This window comes from Oryx dammah, unplaced genomic scaffold, assembly GCF_014754425.2.
Source record: "Oryx dammah isolate SB20612 unplaced genomic scaffold, SCBI_Odam_1.1 HiC_scaffold_21, whole genome shotgun sequence".
Taxonomy (NCBI): domain Eukaryota; kingdom Metazoa; phylum Chordata; class Mammalia; order Artiodactyla; family Bovidae; genus Oryx; species Oryx dammah.
The window spans coordinates 44,132,825-44,151,171 of NW_024070205.1; the positions used below are offsets into that span (position 1 = coordinate 44,132,825).

Below are 18,347 nucleotides of genomic sequence, written 5' to 3' on the forward strand. Positions count from 1 at the left end.
TAGTAGTGTTAACGTGGTTCTCATAGAAAGAAAGGGCAGAAACAGTCCGAGCAATGTGTGAAAGTTCTTTTTTGGAGGCAGGACAAAAGCCCATGTTTTTCGGCTACATTAATGAATAATTCTGCTGGACCCGTGCATAGAGGAAGGACTTCATAACCTAGAGAAATATTAATTAGTTTTTTTTTCTTCCTCAGAATGAGAGGGCCCCTCCAAACTCCAAGGAGGAGGCATATGTACTGAGTCATTGGTGGATACGACTGGTCCTTTATCTGTCTATTTTATAACCTGCAATAAAGGGAGGTTAGAGGCTTCTCTGTCCATGGGATTTTCCAGGCAAGAGTACTGGAGTGGGTTGGCATTTCCTTCTCCAGGACATCTTCCTGACCCAGGGATCGAACCCAGGTCTCCTGCATTGCAGGCAGACACTCTACCCTTTGAGCCACCAGGGAAGCCCAAATAGGTCAAATAAGTATAATCAAACAAATCAGCTTGAGCGGGAGAAGCAAAAACAAGCAAAGCAAGCATAGCGACAAAAATATTTTCCAGATTCCGAGGCATTCCTTGATGAGAAACCAGATTTTCAGCTTGATTAGTAAGGGTTTTTGTCTGACACCAAGTAGGGAGATCATGAGGTCGATGATGTTGAGGGCGGTGCTTCTTGGAGATTTTTAGAGCTGTCATGGCCTGTATTGGAATTTCTTCCTCCCGGGGATTTTGTCGTTTCTTCTCTATTTTGAATGCCAAGGGCTCTCCTGGGGCGGATCTTTCGAAGAGGGAGCCAATTGATTTCGTTGGATCTATCTGGAGAAATACAAGCATGTCTCTTTCCCTGTAATATTGATTTCCCAGATTTCCATTGTTTAGTTAGCCCTTCTTGATACCAAATGGGCAGAGGAAGAGAAATGTCCTCCAATTCCTTGAAATGTTTTTCTGCTCTTGTTAAGATATCTCCTTGTGGTAAGTTTAAAAAATTTAGAACAAATAGAGTTGTATTAACAATATTTATAGGATTAGAGAGTATATAGTGTTGAGATCTAGTAAAAGCTGCTCTGGATAAGGAAGATAGAAATGTTCCTGTATATTCCCCCCTTTTTAGTTTTTTTGTATTTGTAGTTTCAGTGTGTGATGTGTTCGTTCAACTATGTCCTGTGTTTGTGGATTATAAGGAATACCTGTAATATGTTTAATAGAAAATGATTGTAAAAATTGTTTAAATTGCCTAGAAGTATAGGCAGGGCCATTGTCTGTTTTTATAAAGCAAGGAGTTTCCATTACTGCAAAACAAGCTAATAGGTGAATTATGACATGCCATGTAGCCTTACCTTGAAGAGGTGTGGCCCAGATAAAAGAAGAATTTGTGTCGATACAGACATGTAAGAAAGAAGATGGAGAAAGTTCAGGGCAATGAGTCACATCCATTTGTCATAATTTATTGGGTTGTAATCTTCAAGGATTGATACCTTGTGCAATGGGTCAAAGATGTAGGGGTCTACAAGTAGAGCGATTATTAATGATTTCTTTAGCATGGCAGTATTGAATTTTCCAAATCTGGTGTAAGGAGCCAGCATTATTGTGCAATAGAGCATGTTGTTCCTCAGGAGTAGCAAAAGAAACAAGTTTATCAGCTTGTTCATTACCATGAGTCATAGGACCGGGAAGGCTGGAATGTGCTCGAATATGGCTAATATAAATGGGGGAAGTGCGGTCCCTAATAATAGATTGTAATTCAAGAAAAATTTGTTGGAAAATAGATTGATTAGAATTTATGGTAGAAGTTTCTATATTTCTTAATACAAAAACTAGATATAAAGAGTCAGAAACTATATTAATAAGGTAAGGATGTAGGTGAATAACCTGAATAAGAGTATATAATTCATTTTGTTGAGCAGAGTTAAATTTAGTATAAAAGACTTTATATTTTTTGAGAGATCAGAATGAGGCTTTGGTGTTTTTAGTCCCATCTATAAAGAAAACATCACCTTGAGGTATAGGTTGAGATGTAACAATGTGAAAGATAATAAATTCAGTATTTTTGAAGAAATCCCACAGTTTATTAGAGGGATAATGAAATGAAATTTCTCCAAAATAGTCCAAGAAGGCTATTGGAAATCAGTAGAAGTTTGTAATGTATTTTCAAATTGAGCTTTATTAATAGGTAATACAACTTTATGAGGATTGGAGCCAATTAAAGTCTTGGTTCTATTTCTCCCATTAATAATTATTAGAGCAATCAAATCAAGATAGGGCATAAGTGAATTTGTCCCTCTAAAATGGGTATAGATCCATTCTATCGGGTGTTCTTGTTGGGCAAGAAGTCCGGTGGGAGAATGGAGAGAGGGAAGTATAAACAACTCTAGAGGTAATTCAAGTCTAATATGAGTAAGAAATTGTTTTTGTAATTTATTTTGTACTAAACAGAGTTCCTCTCTTGCCTCTTGTGAAAGTGAATGAGGGCTATTTAAATCAGAATCTCCTTTCAAAGTATTAAATAAATTAGTCAGTTGATAATTTGCAACGCCTAAAGAGGGTCTAATCCAGTTTATATCACCTGAAAGTTTTTGAAAATCATTCAAGGTTGATAATTTGTCAACAAGAACTTCTGTTAGTTGGGGAGTAATATGTTGTCTATTAACAATAGATCCTAAGTAATGGTAAGGTGTAGAGGTTTGAATTTTTTCAGGGGCAATAATTAATCCAGAGTCTTTTAAGCATCATTGAGCTATGTCAAACATATGTTGAGTTTCTAAAACAGATGGAGCTGAAAACAATATATCATCCATATAATGAATAACAAGAAAGTCAGGAAATTGTTTTATCACAGGTTCAAGGGCCTTGGCTACATAATATTGACACATGGTGGGAGAATTCATCATTTCTTGAGGCAATACAGTCCATTGATACCATTTATGAGGCCCGATATGATTAGGAAAAGGAAGAGAGAAAGCAAATCTTTCTTGGTCTAGAGGGTGTAAAGGTACAGTAAAAAAGCAATCTTGTAAATCTAGAATAATAATATGCCAGTTTTGAGGAATAGTGGTAGGTGATGGAATTCCTGGTTGTAATGTACCCATAGGTTTCCTAGATGTATTAACTTTTTGAAGGTCTGTTAAGAGAAGTCATTTGTCAGATTTTATTTTTATTATTATTACAAAAATGGGAGAATGCCAAGGAGAATAAGATTTCTCAATATGTTTTAATTTTAATTGTGTATCGATCAGTGTTGTGGTCCTTTAATGGACCAGAACCTGGTGGTCTGGAGTCGATGATAAGAAAATGAAAGAGAGAGAGAGAGAAAGAAAGAAAGACACAGGGACCCAAGCTCTGATGGAGCAAAGGTGCTTTAATGATCTTTCTATGAGTATATATAGGCTGTTGTATAAGAAATTTCTTACGACAATGATAAAGATCAGAAAACCAAATGTACAGCAACCATTACCAAGGGAACAAGGGATTAACAATGGTCATAAAGTCAGGAGACAATCCATATCTCAAGAAAGAGGATCGATACTAAGCAGTTTTGTCGTAAGGAAAAGATTTACTAAAGGAGAGTCATACATGTCTCATGCTATGACCTCAGTCCTGGGAGCAGCTTGCCATTCCACTCGTTTCTGTTGCCAGAAACTGATAAGGAATAGAGGATTTATGAGAAACAGCACATAGGAATCCTCCTTTTAGACATTCCTTGACAGATAAGTTCTGTAGCAGCCTCTAATTAGGAAATCCAACCAGTCCATTCTGAAGGAGATCAGCCCTGGGATTTCTTTGGAAGGAATGATGCTAAAGCTGAAACTCCAGTACTTTGGCTACCTCATGCAAAGAGTTGACTCATTGGAAAAGACTCTGATGCTGGGAGGGATTGGGGGCAGGAGAAGAAGGGGATGACAGAGGATGAGATGGCTGGATGGCATCACTGACTCGATGGACGTGAGTCTGAGTGAACTCCGGGAGTTGGTGATGGACAGGGAGACCTGGCGTGCTGCGATTCATGGGGTCGCAAAGAGTCGGACATGACTGAGCAACTGAACTGAACTGAACTGAACTGAATTTCTCTTTTGTAAGGGGCCACTGCTCTGCTCTGCTCTGTCTAAATAGGCTTGTAACTTTTCCAAGATATTTTAATAATTTTATTGTTTGTTAAGTGAGCAGTGGCCCCTAGGAAAAATGTGGAATACATATTTGAGCTTGCCATTACATAAATAAATCTCTTCCTATTAAATTAAGGGGTGCATCTATCACATAAGGTCATAATGTTGCAGGCTGGCCTTCTGGTCCCTCACATGGATATATTTGGACACTTTGATAAACCTCTTGTACTTTGATTTGAGAAACTCCTGCAATTTGGCAAGAAATTCTCTGTATAGGCCAAGATTTGGGCCATAAATGTTTGGAGATAATAGTAATAACAGATCCGTAACAAGAAGACCAGAAAATTTTTTGCCATTAATTTTGATTTTTATATTTGGTTGGGTATATTCAGATATTATTGATGTCCATAAGGATTGTTTTTGATCTGTACTGCCAAATGTTCCTGTCCGTACATTATTAGAGGAGTTAATAGAAATGTAAGGTAAAAGAAGTAATTGAGCAATTTTGTCCCCCTTTTTGAATTGCCATAGTATCTGAGATGACATCATAATTTGAATTTCTCCCTTATAATCTCCCAATTACTCCAGAGTGAACAGTAATTCCTTTAGAAGTCAAACTAGATCAGCCAAGTAAAAGATGGAAGGTTTGTGGGGGTAGGGGTCCAAAAAGTCTGGTAGGTATTCTAGAAGGGACTGCTGATGGAAAAGGAAAAGGAAAAAATCATTTAGGGCTGGTATATCAAGGGCAGCACTGCAAGATGTTGAGGGTTTGAGGGAAAAGATGGAGTTTGCCCCTGGTTTTTGTTGATGGGGACGTGGGGAGTCCCCAGTTTGGAGTTTCTGGAAATAGGCTTCCCTTCAATATCATATTTAGATTGACATTCCCTGGCCTCTTATGGAAACAAGGGCAAATTCCTGGAGGTTTTTTTTAACAATTTTTTTTTTTTTTCTGTGTGCCTTTTAGGACAATCCTTCTTTAAATGGGTCTTATCTCCACGTGTAAAACATCCTTCATTTCCCTTTTAGAAATCAGTAGACATTGTTTCAGCTAACATTTGCATTTTTTGAGTTTCTGATCCTAAATTGTGATAAGCCTTCAAATAATCAATAATAGTCCAGGTCTCATGAATTGGAGTGATAGCTCTTTGACATTCCTGATTTGCATTCTCATAAGCAAGCAGTTTTTCTAGCTGCCTTTTGACTTCTTCTCCGATAACACTACTGGAAATAGCAACTTCCAATCTAGCTAAAAAATCAGCATAGGCTTCCTTAGGTCCTTGAAATACTTTTGTGTAGCTGCCTTTTGGTTCCCCCTGAGGACTAATTTGATCCCAAGCTACAAAGGCAACTTCTTTCAATTGCTCTTGCAACAAAGGAGGGCATTGTATTTGAGCTTCCACTGCATCAAATTGCCCTGTACCTGTTAACATTTCAAAAGTAATTTGGTTTTGGGGAGTGCCAGCTCGAGCATTAGAATTGGCATGATCTCGGGCCACATCCTGTAACCACATTGCCCACTGAAGATGTTCTCCTGGTTTAAGAAGAGCCTTTATCAAAAGTTGCCAATCATAAGGAACAAAATTTCCAATAGAAGATGTCATAGCATTTAAAAGTTCCTTAGTAAAAGGCGAATTAGGGCCATACATATTTATAGCTTTTTTCATTTGTTGAATGTGAGAAAAATCAGTGCCTTCGTATTGAGGGATTTCTTAAAACACGAAAAGCGGAAAAGTCATTGACCTCAAAGTTTCGAGATTGTAAAGCCAGTAACTCAGAAGGCCTTCCTCGTGAAAGAGAATGAGGAGATAGTGTTTTCTCATAAATATGAGTGCGTGCTAAAGGCTTATCGTTGTCATCAAGGAAAGTATTGTCAGCTTTAGTGTCAAAAAGAGCCTCAGAAGAGTCATTGTCGGCATCATCTTGTCCGTGAGTTGAAGGGACTTTTGGTTTGGCACCCATTATAACAGGAGGGGGAGCACTTCCGGCAGCCGGAGCAGGGCTGGTGGGAAAATTCTGAAATATTGTATGTTGTTCTAGTTGGGCCTTTTGTAAAGTTTCATTGTCTAATTCATATTCATGTAACAATTGTTCTGCCTGTTGTCAAATATCAGGGGGGCTAGAATTTCCTTGAAATGGCAAAATCACAGCTTTATAAAAGGCCCATTAGGGCCAGAAATTTACTGGAATATTTTTTCCGCATCTAGAGGCTTGTTCAACATTCTCTTTAACCTGTTTCCAAATTTCTAAATTGAAACTGGCTTCATCAGGGAACCAGGGATTATGTTCAACCACCGTCTGGAGACAAGCCTCTATTTGCTGTCTCAAAACCGAAAGTCCTTGAACTTCAAATAAATGATGAAGCAAAGTAGAAAAGTGGTGGGGCTTTCCAGCCGTTTGTCCCATAGCCCTCACTTACTGACCTCCGTAGGTCCACAGTCACACTTCCGCTTGCCAAGGGCGTACACCAGGTCCCCTGTTCCAGCACCACTTGTTATGGTCTTTACAGACCAGGACCTGGAACGACAGTCGATGAAGAGAAAGCCACGAAAAGAAAGACACGAGGGACCCAAGTCTTGAGTGAAACAAGGGTGCCTTATTAATGGCAGCGTGTGCTTATATATTATTACACAAGGAGTTCAGTTCAGTTCAGTCCTCAGTCGTGTCTGACTCTTTGCAACCCCATGAATTGCAGCACACCAGGCCTCCCTGTCCATCACCAACTCCCGGAGTTCACTCAAACTCACTTCCATCGAGTCAGTGATGCCATCCAGCCATCTTATCTTCATCTTATCTTCTGTTGTCTTCTTCTCCTCCTGCCCCCAATCCCTCCCAGCATCAGGGTCTTTTCCAATGAGTCAACTCTTCGCATGAGGTGGCCAAATTACTGGAGTTTCAGCTTTAGCATCATTCCTTCCAAAGAAATCCCAGGGCTGATCTCCTTCAGAATGGACTGGTTGGATCTCCTTGCAGTCCAAGGGACTCGCAAGAGTCTTCTCCAACACCACAGTTCAAAAGCATCAATTCTTTGGCGCTCAGCCTTTTTCACAATCCAACTCTTACATCCATACATGACCACAGGAAAAACCATAGCCTTGACTAGAAGGACCTTAGTTGGCAAAGTAATGTCTCTGCTTTTGAATATGCTTTCTAGGTTGGTCATAACTTTTCTTCCAAGGAGTAAGCGTCTTTTAATTTCATGGCTGCAGTCACCATCTGCAGTGATTTTGGAGCCCCCCAAAATAAAAGATATTTCTCCCGGCAATCTTGATTCCAGCTTGTGCTTCTTCCAGCCCAGCGTTTCTCATGATATACTCTGCATAGAAGTTAAATAAGCAGTGTGATAATATACAGCCTTGACGTACTCCTTTTCCTATTTGGAACCAGTCTATTGTTCCATGTCCATTTCTAACTGTTGCTTCCTGACCTGCATACAGATTTCTCAAGAGGCAGGTCAGGTGGTCTGGTATTCCCATCTCTTTCAGAATTTCCACAGTTTATTGTGATCCACACAGTCAAAGGCTTTGGCATAGTCAATAAAGCAGAAATAAATGTTTTTTCTGGAATTCTCTTGCTTTTTCGATGATCCAGCAAAGCTTTAGGCAAAAAATAAAGTTGAGCAAAACCACCAAAACCAGAAGCATAACAACAGTAACTAAGGGAATAACAGTTGTCATAGGGCCATAACAATAGTAACTAGGGGAATAACAATCGTCACAGGACCAGAAGACAATCCATGTCTTGGAAATAGGAACACTACTAAGTAGTTTTACAGAAAAGTAAAAGGTTACTGAAAAGAATCCAGGTATGTGTTCCATCTCATGACCTCAGTCCTGAGAAAGGCGTGCAGCTCTGCTTGTTCCTGTTTTCCAGGAACTGATAAGGAATAGAAGGACCTGTGAAGAGATACCCCATGCCCAAGGTAAGAGAAACCCAAGTAAGAAGGTAGGTGTTGCAAGAGGGCATCAGAGGGCAGACACACTGAAACCATACTCACAGAAAACTAGTCAGTCTAATCACACTAGGACCACAGCCTTGTCTAACTCAATGAAACCAAGCTATGGCCACAGGGCAACCCAAGACGGGCAGGTCATGGTGGAGAGGTCTCACAGAATGTGGTCCACTGGAGTAGGGAATGGCAAACCATTTCAATATTCTTGCCTTGAGAACCCCATGAACAGTATGGAAAGGAAAAATGATAGGATACTGAAAAAGGAACTTCCCAGGTCAGTACGTGCCCAATATGCTACTGGAGATCAGTGGAGAAATAACTTCAGAAATAATGAAGGGATGGAGCCAAAGCAAAAACAATACCCAGCTGTGGATGTGACTGGTGATAGAAGCAAGGTCCAATGCTGTAAAGAGCAATATTGCATAGGAACCTGGAATGTCAGGTCCATGAATCAAGGCAAATTGGAAGTGGTCAAACAAAAGATGGCAAGAGTGAACATTGACATTCTAGGAATCAGTGAACTAAAATGGACTGGAATAGGTGAACTTAACTCAGATGACCATTATATCTGCTACTGCAGGCAGGAATCCCTCAGAAGAAATGGAGTAGCTATCATGGTCAACAAAAGAGTCTGAAATGCAGTACTTGGATGCAATCTCAAAAACGACAGAATGATCTCTGTTCATCTCCAAGGCAAACCATTCAATATCACAGTAATCCAAGTCTATGCCCCAACCAGTAATGCTGAAGAAGCTGAAGTTGAACGGTTCTATGAAGACCTACAAGACCTTTTAGAACTAACACCCCAAAAAGATGTCCTTTTCATTATAGGGGAATGGAATGCAAAAGTAGAAGTCAAGAAACACCTGGAGTAACAGGCAAATTTGGCCTTGGAATGTGGAAGGAAGCAGGGCAAAGACTAATAGAGTTTTGCCAAGAAAATGCACTGGTCATAGCAAACACCCTCTTCCAACAACACAAGAGAAGACTCTACACATGGACATCACCAGATGGTCAACACCAGTTGATTATATTCTTTGCAGCCAAAGATGGAGAAGCTCTATACAGTCAACAAAAACAAGACCAGGAGCTGACTGTGGCTCAGATCATGAACTCCTTATTACCAAATTCAGACTCAAATTGAAGAAAGTAGGGACAACCACGAGACCATTCAGGTATGACCTAAATCAAATCCCTTATGATTATACAGTGGAAGTGAGAAATAGATTTAAGGGCCTAGATCTGATAGATAGAGTGCCTGATGAACTATGGAATGAGGTTTGTGACATTGTACAGGAGACAGGGATCAAGACCATCCCCATGGAAAAGAAATGCAAAAAAGCAAAATGGCTGTCTGGGGAGGCCTTACAAATAGCTGTGAAAAGAAGAGAGGTGAAAAGCAAAGGAGAAAAGCAAAGATATAAGATCTGAATGCAGAGTTCCAGAGAATAGCAAGAAGAGATAAGAAAGCCTTCTTCAGCGATCAATGCAAAGAAATCAAGGAAAAGAACAGAATGGGAAATACTAGAGATCTCTTCAAGAAAATTAGAGATACCAAGGGAACATTTCATGCAAAGATGGGCTTGATAAAGGACAGAAATGGTCTGGACCTAACAGAAGCAGAAGATATTAAGAAGAGGTGGCAAGAATACACAGAAGAACTGCACAAAAAAGATCTTCTTGACCCAGATAATTATCATGGTGTGATCACTCATCTAGAGCCAGACATCCTGGAATGTGAAGTCAAGTGGGCCTTAGAAAGCATCACTATGAACAAAGCTAGTGGAGATGATGGAATTCCAGTTGAGCTGTTTCAAATCCTGAAAGATGATGCTGTCAAAGTGCTGCACTCAATATGCCAGCACATTTGGAAAACTCAGCAGGGGCCACAGCACTGGAAAAGGTCAGTTTTCATTCCAATTCCAAAGAAAGGCAATGCCAAAGAATGCTCCGACTACCACACAATTGCAGCCATCTCACATGCTAGTTAAGTAATGCTCAAAATTCTCCAAGCCAGACTTCAGCAATACGTGAACCGTGAACTTCCTGATGTTCAAGCTGGTTTTCAAAAAGGCAGAGGAACCAGAGATCAAATTGCCAACATATGCTGGATCATGGAAAAAGCAAGAGAGTTCCAGAAAAACATCTATTTCTGCTTTATTGACTATGCCAAAGCCTTTGACTGTGTGGATCACAATAAACTGTGGAAAATTCTGAAAGAGATGGGAATACCAGACTACCTGACCTGCCTCTTGAGAAACCTATATGCAGGTCAGGAAGCAACAGTTAAAACTGGACATGGAACAACAGACTGGTTCCAAATAGGAAAAGGAGTACGTCAAGGCTGTATATTGTCACCCTGCTTATTTAACTTCTATGCAGAGTACATCATGAGACACACTGGACTGGAAGAAACACAAGCTGGAATCAAGATTGCCGGGAGAAATATCAAGAACCTCAGATATGCAGATGACACCACCCTTAGGGCAGAAAGTGAAGAGGAACTCAAAAGCCTCTTGATGAAAGTGAAAGGGGAGAGTGAAAAAGTTGGCTTAAAGCTTTCAGAAAATGAAGATCATGGCATCTGGTCCCAACACTTCATGGGAAATAGATGGGGAAACAGTGGAAACAGTGTCAGACTGTATTTTTATTTTAGGGGGCTCCAAAATCACTGCAGATGGTGACTGCAGCCATGAAATTAAAAGACGCTTACTCCTTGGAAGAAAAGTTATGACCAACCTAGATAGCATATTCAAAAGCAGAGACATTACTTTGCTGACTAAGGTCCTTCTAGTCAAGGCTTTGGTTTTTCCTGTGGTCATGTATGGATGTGAGAGTTGGATTGTGAAGAAAGCTGAGCACCGAAGAATTGATGCTTTTGAACTGTGGTGTTGGAGAAGACTCTTGCGAGTCCCTTGGACTGCAAGGAGATCCAACCAGTCCATTCTGAAGGAGATCAGCCCTGGGATTTCTTTGGAAGGAATGATGCTAAAGCTGAAACTCCAGTACTCTGGCCACCTCATGCGAAGAGTTGACTCATTAGAAAAGACTTTGATGGTGGGAGGGATTGGGGGCAGGAGGAGAAGGGGATGACAGAGGATGAGATGGTTGGATGGCATCACTGACTCGATGGACGTGAGTCTGAGTGAACTCTGGGAGTTGGTGATGGACAGGGAGGCCTGGTGTGCTGCAATTTATGGGGTCACAAAGAGTCGGACACGACTGAGCGACTGAACTGAACTGAACTGAACTGAGAAACAGAAAACAACCTATAGGATTCCTTAAAATTAAACGTTTGTTAATACAAATGAAACATTAGAGGAGGGAAAACACACACACACACACACATTCCATACTTAGTGTATTTCTATTCTGTTGCATAGTACTTCTCCTTTTTTCTGTTTTGAATTTCTGATCCTGAAAATTAACCTGAAGTTTTTTCCTGTACCTTAAAATTTTGCTCTAAAACTACTGACTTTCTAAGGATTCTGATAGGAAAGTTGAGTTTTTATAAATAAAAATGCATTTCTCCTTCATTAAGAATGGCCACATGACCCTCACTGTTCTGCCCAAAGAGGTAAGAAGGGAAATTATTTGGATGGACGTAATGGTCCAAGAAAAGATTTTGTTTTGACATAACAAGACGGTTGGATGGCATCACTGACTCAATGGACATGAGTCTGAGCAAACTTCAGGAGATGGTGAAGGATAGGAAAGCCTGACGGGCTGCAGTCCATGGGGTCACAGAGAGCTGGACATGTCTGGGTGACTGAATAACAACAACACACATACACATAGACACAGGGAAAAGAAGCCACTATCTGTACACATGAGAATAAAAAGCTTCCTTGGTTAGGACACTTCAGGTAGAGGTCACAAAAGACCAAATGCAAAATGGTTTAAATATAAGGAAATATATTTTCTCATATAAAATGAAAATCAGAGTTAGGACAATTAGATTAGTAAATTCAGCGACTTAACAATATCGTCAGGAACCTAGGTTCTTTCTACCTCTCCACCGTGCCTTCTTCAGCAAACTGGCATATCCCTATAGGATGACCAACCTCATGGTCCCATGATGGGTGTTACAACTGTAAGCACCTCATGATGATGGCACATCTAAATACAGAAAAGAATAGTTTTTCCTTGTGCTTCAGTTTTTATTTAATAAAGCAAAACAAAATCTTTTCTTGGACCATTACGTCCATCCAAATAATTTCCCTTCTTACCTCTTTGGGCAGAACAGTGAGGGTCATGTGGCCATTCTTAAGTATTCCTGGAAAGGTGAATTACCCCACTTGGCCCACCAATTAAGTTCACTTGAAGCATATGACTGTCTGATCCTTTAAGTTAACAGAGTCTGCTAAAACGGATCCAGAAGGGAAAGCTATGGAGAAGAATATGTACCAAGGAGCCTTTCTCTTAAGCATCATCTCCACCCTGCAGACTTCCCCTTATGTTTCACTGAGCAGAAGCAAGTTACACGTCTGTACTGAAATACCAGTACACTACAATACCATAAATAGATACTGCAATCACTCCTGGAATTAAATTCATGCTTCTATTCTTATTATTGGCCATGGGAATGGGGGTAAATACCTCGGCATCACTTTGTCTCAGTTTAACCCTCTGAGAAATAGGAAGACATCTACTTAATCATGTGCTTTTGGAGGTTATATGAAACAAGGGAGGGAAAAAATTACACATAGATATGCAAATATATCTTAGCTCCTTTCTTGTTTTCCCATTCTTTTCTATTTTCTAACCCCTAGCTTCCATATATGGACCGAGAAATAGGAGGACTACACAGCCTGAAATACATTAAATTTCCATGTAGCTGATTTTTTATTTATTTTTAAAATTTAAAACATTTATTATATAATACAAAACAAATAAATGTTTTTGTTGTTGTTTAGTCACTCAGTTGTCCAACTCTTTGCAACCCCATGGACTGCAGCATGCCAGGCTTCCCTGTCCTTCACCATCTCCTGACGCTTACTCCATTGAGTCAATGATGCCATCCAACCATCTTGTCTGCCGTCGTCTCCTTCTCCTGCCTTCAATCTTTCCCAGGATCAGGGTCTTTTCCAAAGAGTTGGCTTTTCACATCAGGTGGCCAAAGTAACTGGAGTTTCAGTTTCAGCATCAGTCCTTCCAAGAATATTCAGGGTTGATTTCCTTTAGGATTATCTGGTTTGATTTCCTTGCAGTCCAAGGGACTCTCAAGAGTCTTCTCCAACACCACAGTTCAAAAGCATCAATTCTTTGCCATTTGTTATGTAATACAAAAGAAACAAATATTAACATATTTATTTTGTTCCATATTTCAACCTTTATAATCCTAGTCTACCTGGTTCCAGAGCTCATGAATTTGCTGCCATACTTCTGTCTTCTGAGTTATCTCTTACTGGGATTGTGGGAAAGCTGCCAATCTGGTCGTAAATAAGTCAGTATGAGAATGGTTGGATATTGTAATCTATTCAAAGCTCGTGAGACTCTCTCACTTCTGTCATTTTTCTCTTACCATCTCTTATTAGAATTTTAATGTTTAATTTTAATGTTAGGTGGTTCTTTGAACCAATATTTAGGTTACAATTCTAGGCAGATATGTTCAGCTAGAGTATAAGGGTTTTGCTAAAGTGTGTCTCAAAGCTAAAATTGAGGCAAAGAGGCTCGATGGAAGAGAGGACTTCTGAAGCAGATTTTTAAAGGTGACCAGGAATGTGTTAGTAAGAAAAAGGGAAGTAAGACATTCTGGGCAAAGGAAGCTGCCTGTGTAAAGTCTTGGAGGGAAAAAAGAAAATGGCAAGTTTATCAATACTGGAGAAGCCTGGTTGGAGAGATAGCTGCTGAAGCAGAGCTCAAATGTTGAAGCTCTTTTATGCCATGCTAAGACCTTGCATTTTATTCTGTCCAACTCTGAAAAACTCCTAAATGGTTTGATGAGGCAAGAGGCATGATTAGACGTAAGTTTTCGTAAGCTAATTCTCATGGGAGTAAGAGGAGCATTGGGGCTGAATTTTTCTTTGTTAATGGACACTTTCCTTATCTGAACCTCCACTGCTGCTGCTGCTGCTGCTAAGTTGCTTCAGTCGTGTCAGACTCTGTGCGACCCCATAGACGGCAGCCCACCAGGGTCCTCTGTCCCTGGGATTCTCCAGGCAAGAACCCTGGAGTGGGTTGCCATTTCCTTCTCCAATGCATGAAAGTGAAAAGTGAAAGTGAAGTCGCTCAGTCGTGTCCAACTCTTCGAGACCCCATGGACTGCAGCCTACCAGGCTCCTCCGCCCATGGGATTTTCCAGGCAAGAGTACTGGAGTGGGGTGCCATTGCCTCCACTAATACCATTTATTTAATTAATTTTAGAATTCAGAACTATTAAAATGTTTTGAGGAGAAATTTTCATTAGAATATGTCTTATTGTTTTTCTGTGTTTCAGTTTACCATCCAAAAGAAATTAAGCAAATTACTTAGCCAAGGTTTTCCCTGGCAGAAAAAGGCTACCTTCCTCTTAAAAGGTTATGCTTCCTTAACTCTCCAAAGTCTTCCTCACTTATCAGAGACCTATGTCCTTCCTCAGTATGAAAGTGAAGCAACTTTGCAGTCCCTTGTTGGAAAATGTCCTAATAGATTGGAGACAACCTTCTGCTATGGAGCTGTTGGTAATGATGATGACAACCTTCTGCTGTGGGAGCTATTAGCAATTGCTTTTGGAAAATGACTGCAGTTTTGCAATGTCGCCCTTGAATTTCTTCAAATTCTTGGACAAATTCCATCTAGATTTAGTGACTTACATTAATTTGACAATTTGTTCTAGAAAAATTCTGTTTATTCCTAGTCTTTTTTAAGAGCCATAGATTATCTTTTTTTTCTGCTTGCAATTAGTATCATTTGGTGGATGGAAAGGGCTTCCTTGGTAGCTCAGTTGGTAAAGAATCTGCCTGCAATGCAGGAGACCCCAGTTAGATTCCTGGGTTGGAAGGACCACTGGAGAAGGGATAGGCAACCCACTCCAGTATTCTTGGGCTTCCCTGGTGGCTCAGCTGGCAAAGAATCTGCCTGTAATGTAGGAGACCTGGGTTCAATCCCTGGTTTGGGAAGATCCCCTGGAGAAGGGAAAGGCTACCTACTACAGTTTTCTGGCCTGGAGAATTACATGGACTGTGTAGTCCATGGGATCACAAAGAGTTGGAACTGTGTGCCAAAGAACACAGAAGCATAAATACAGTACTTGAACCTTGACTCTCCTGCAGTAAGTTCCTGGATTAACTGCTGGCTGATCCATTGCACGGAAATGGTAAGAATCACCAGTCATCAGATGAGGAGACCAAAGGCATCAGACTGAAGAGTGGATAGCTCATCTGGTTTGGGCCACTTAAATGACTGCTGCTGCTAAGTCACTTCAGTTCTATCTGACTCTGTGCGACCCCATAGATGGCAGCCTACCAGGCTCCTCCTTCCATGGGATTTTCCAGGCAAGAGTACTGGAGTGGGTTGCCATTGCCTTCTCCGCTTAAATGACTAAATTGAATCTAATATTCCACTATGACTTCTCAGTTAAAAGCTTAAAGGATGTCTAAACTTGCTTACTTGAAGACTTTTATTTATCATACATGATATGTAGCTAATTTAGTGCTATACTTCAAGATTATAAAAGGACATTGGGGGTCATATATGTATGCAAATTTCTTTCATTCATTTATCCATTCATTATTCATTTATTTTACTCAGTCATAAGTTTTCTCTGTTATATGCCATATACAGGCTGTGGCATGGAGACTATAACCTTAAACATGACCTTGTCTCTCAATAAACTTAAATACAAATGATTAAATGTCAAGTTAAACTAGATAAAATGTGAATATGGAGAAATAACATTGCCAAGGACCAACATCAAAATCATACTAAGGAATTAGGGAAGGTTTCCTAGAGAAAATAACAACTATATTTATATTTAAAGGATAAGTAAGAAATAGCTTGGTTAAAAAGGTGGTGGAGAAGGGTGAGAGAGGGAATCACAGCAAAGGGACAATTCTAAACAAAGGCATGTGGAAGTGAATAAGCAGAAGTACAGATGTCTCCATAAAACTTGGGTGAAGGGTGAATGGATGTAGTAGGTGGGCTGGGATAAATTGATGGAAGATAAAGTTGTAAAGAGAGGATGGGATAAGAACATAAGGAGTTTTTCTGTTCCAAGTTAAAGCACTTAAGTTTTACCCCAAAGGTCACTTTTTTGGGAAATTCCTTTCGGCTTCCTTGATTAGGTCATGCTCTCTTTTAGCTCCATGAATCTCTCTTATGTGGAACTCATTACAGATGTTAATTTTGGTTTACCTCCATGATCAATTGTTTGGTTCCTCTCACTCCCCTCTACGGAATTGTAAGCCCTCTGTGCTTCTGCTTATTTACCTCACATGCCTTTGTTTATCAAGTTTCTTTCGCTATAAGCTCCCTGAGGGCAGGGACTCTGTTCATTTTGTTCAACTTTTTATCCCCAGAATTTATTACAGTGCCTGGTACATGATGAAATTTCAATAAAAGCTTGCTGATTGACTGAATGAATGCCAACCATAGGAGCCACTGAAAGTCCTTATGAGGTGAATGATTTTCTAGATTACACTTACATTCCACAAAGATTCTGCCTGGAGCAGTCTTGAATTGTGGCAGTAAGAAATGGAAATGAAGTTTTTCCTCTCCTGAGAACACGGGTAAAAAGAGAACAGAGAACCTACTAGCGAAGACACATAAATGGAAACGAAAGAGTTAATCACTTCTGGTTTTATTTTAAGTATTACAGATCTGCAGTGTCTGTAGCTAGCTTTGTCCTTCACAAATCTAACCTAACCTATCACCCCCCCCCCAGTTCTGCCTGAGTTACATCCCGCACCTATTGTCACTTAACTTTATGCAAATTACATCCTGTACCTGGTACCTACCTTCCCTGTGCTCACTTGTAATAGTCCACCCCTTGTAGCTTCTTTCATTTCAGAAAGAAGGTTGTGGGCCTGTAAACCAGAGACAGATAGCCCCAGTTACCTGCCTGCTAGACCTAATTACTGGGCTACTGGATGCCAGCTCTGACTATATTGAAATAACGTAAGAAGAAGAATGCAAGACTCGCTCATGCTCGTGCTCAGTCACTCAGTTGTGTCTGATTCTTCACGACCCCATGGGCTGTAGCCCTCCAGGCTTCTCTGTCCACGGGATTTCCCAGGCAAGAGTACTGGAGTGGGTTGCTGTTTCCTCTTCCTGACCCAGGGATTGAACCCATGTCTCTTGCACCTCCTGCATTGGAGGATGAATTCTTTACCACTGAGCCACCTGAGAAGCCCAAGACTCTCAGTGCTTTGTTCTTTATCACATACCCCAGGCTGCAAGCCCCCATCTATATGATCCCCTCAGACTCCCCATGGTGGGGGCAAAATTCTTCAGGTACTAGCCTGCTGTGTTCTTCCCTCATCTGGCAGAGGATTAACATCATCTTTCTGTTTCCTCCAAGCTCTGTCTCTGTATTTCTATTCAGCATTCATGGACAGGGAGCCAAGATTTTGGCAGGAACAGGATGATGAACTGGAAAAGCATGAGACTAGAGGCAAGAAGACTAACTGGGAGGCTACAAGCAGTAGTATTCCATTGGCCAAAAAGTTCATTTAGATTTTTGCATACTATGTTAGAAAATTTGAACAAACTTTTTGACCAACCCAATATGATGGAGAATTACAAGAGAGTCTGAAGTAAAGTGGTGTTAAGGGGAGTGGCTGGAGAAAACAGAGTTGAGGGGAAAAAAACAGATTTATTGAGGAAAAACATTTAAATATTTGTATCTATTAGGTTGGCATTAAATTGGATGAGGAAGCAAATAGAATTGATATATCTAGGAAGATTATCATAGGTTGGGTTTCCCAGAAAAGAGACTCTGAGTCATGATTAGTGTGTAGGAAGTTTATAAGGGACCACTCTTGGCATTAACACCTGTGGAAGAGAAGGGAACGGAAGGAGAGAGGCACAGAGGGAAGAAAGGGGAAAGAGAAAGCAAGATTTGACAGAGATAAGGTGGGCTCTGATGCTGTCTCAATGAAAGCCTCAATCAACCACATGGAGAGCTCTGAGATGGGCTTTCAAAGTGGACCTGAGTTTTAGGAAAGGTTGGGATTTATACCTCTGCATCAAATGTTCATTGAATGAAGAGTGCTGTGACCTTCAGCAAGGCAACTCTCTTTAGCTCAGGCAACTCTCTTTAGCTCAGGCAACTTTGAAGAGGTTTGATAGCTCAGGGCTCTCCGCCAACAACGTTTTCAGCAGCTGGGGAAGTA

General features: G+C 40.4%; 1 long non-coding RNA gene across 1 annotated transcript; it reads right to left on the reverse strand.

Moving 5' to 3' along the window:
- Nucleotides 1–1,317: 1,317 nt before the first annotated feature.
- LOC120880281 lies at nt 1,318–7,793 on the reverse strand. The gene is made up of 3 exons (XR_005724996.1): nt 7,780–7,793; nt 5,305–5,306; nt 1,318–1,444 (listed from the first exon to the last, which is right to left on the reverse strand). It is a non-coding gene; the product is annotated as an uncharacterized LOC120880281 (long non-coding RNA).
- Between the last annotated feature and the right edge of the window lie 10,554 nt (nt 7,794–18,347).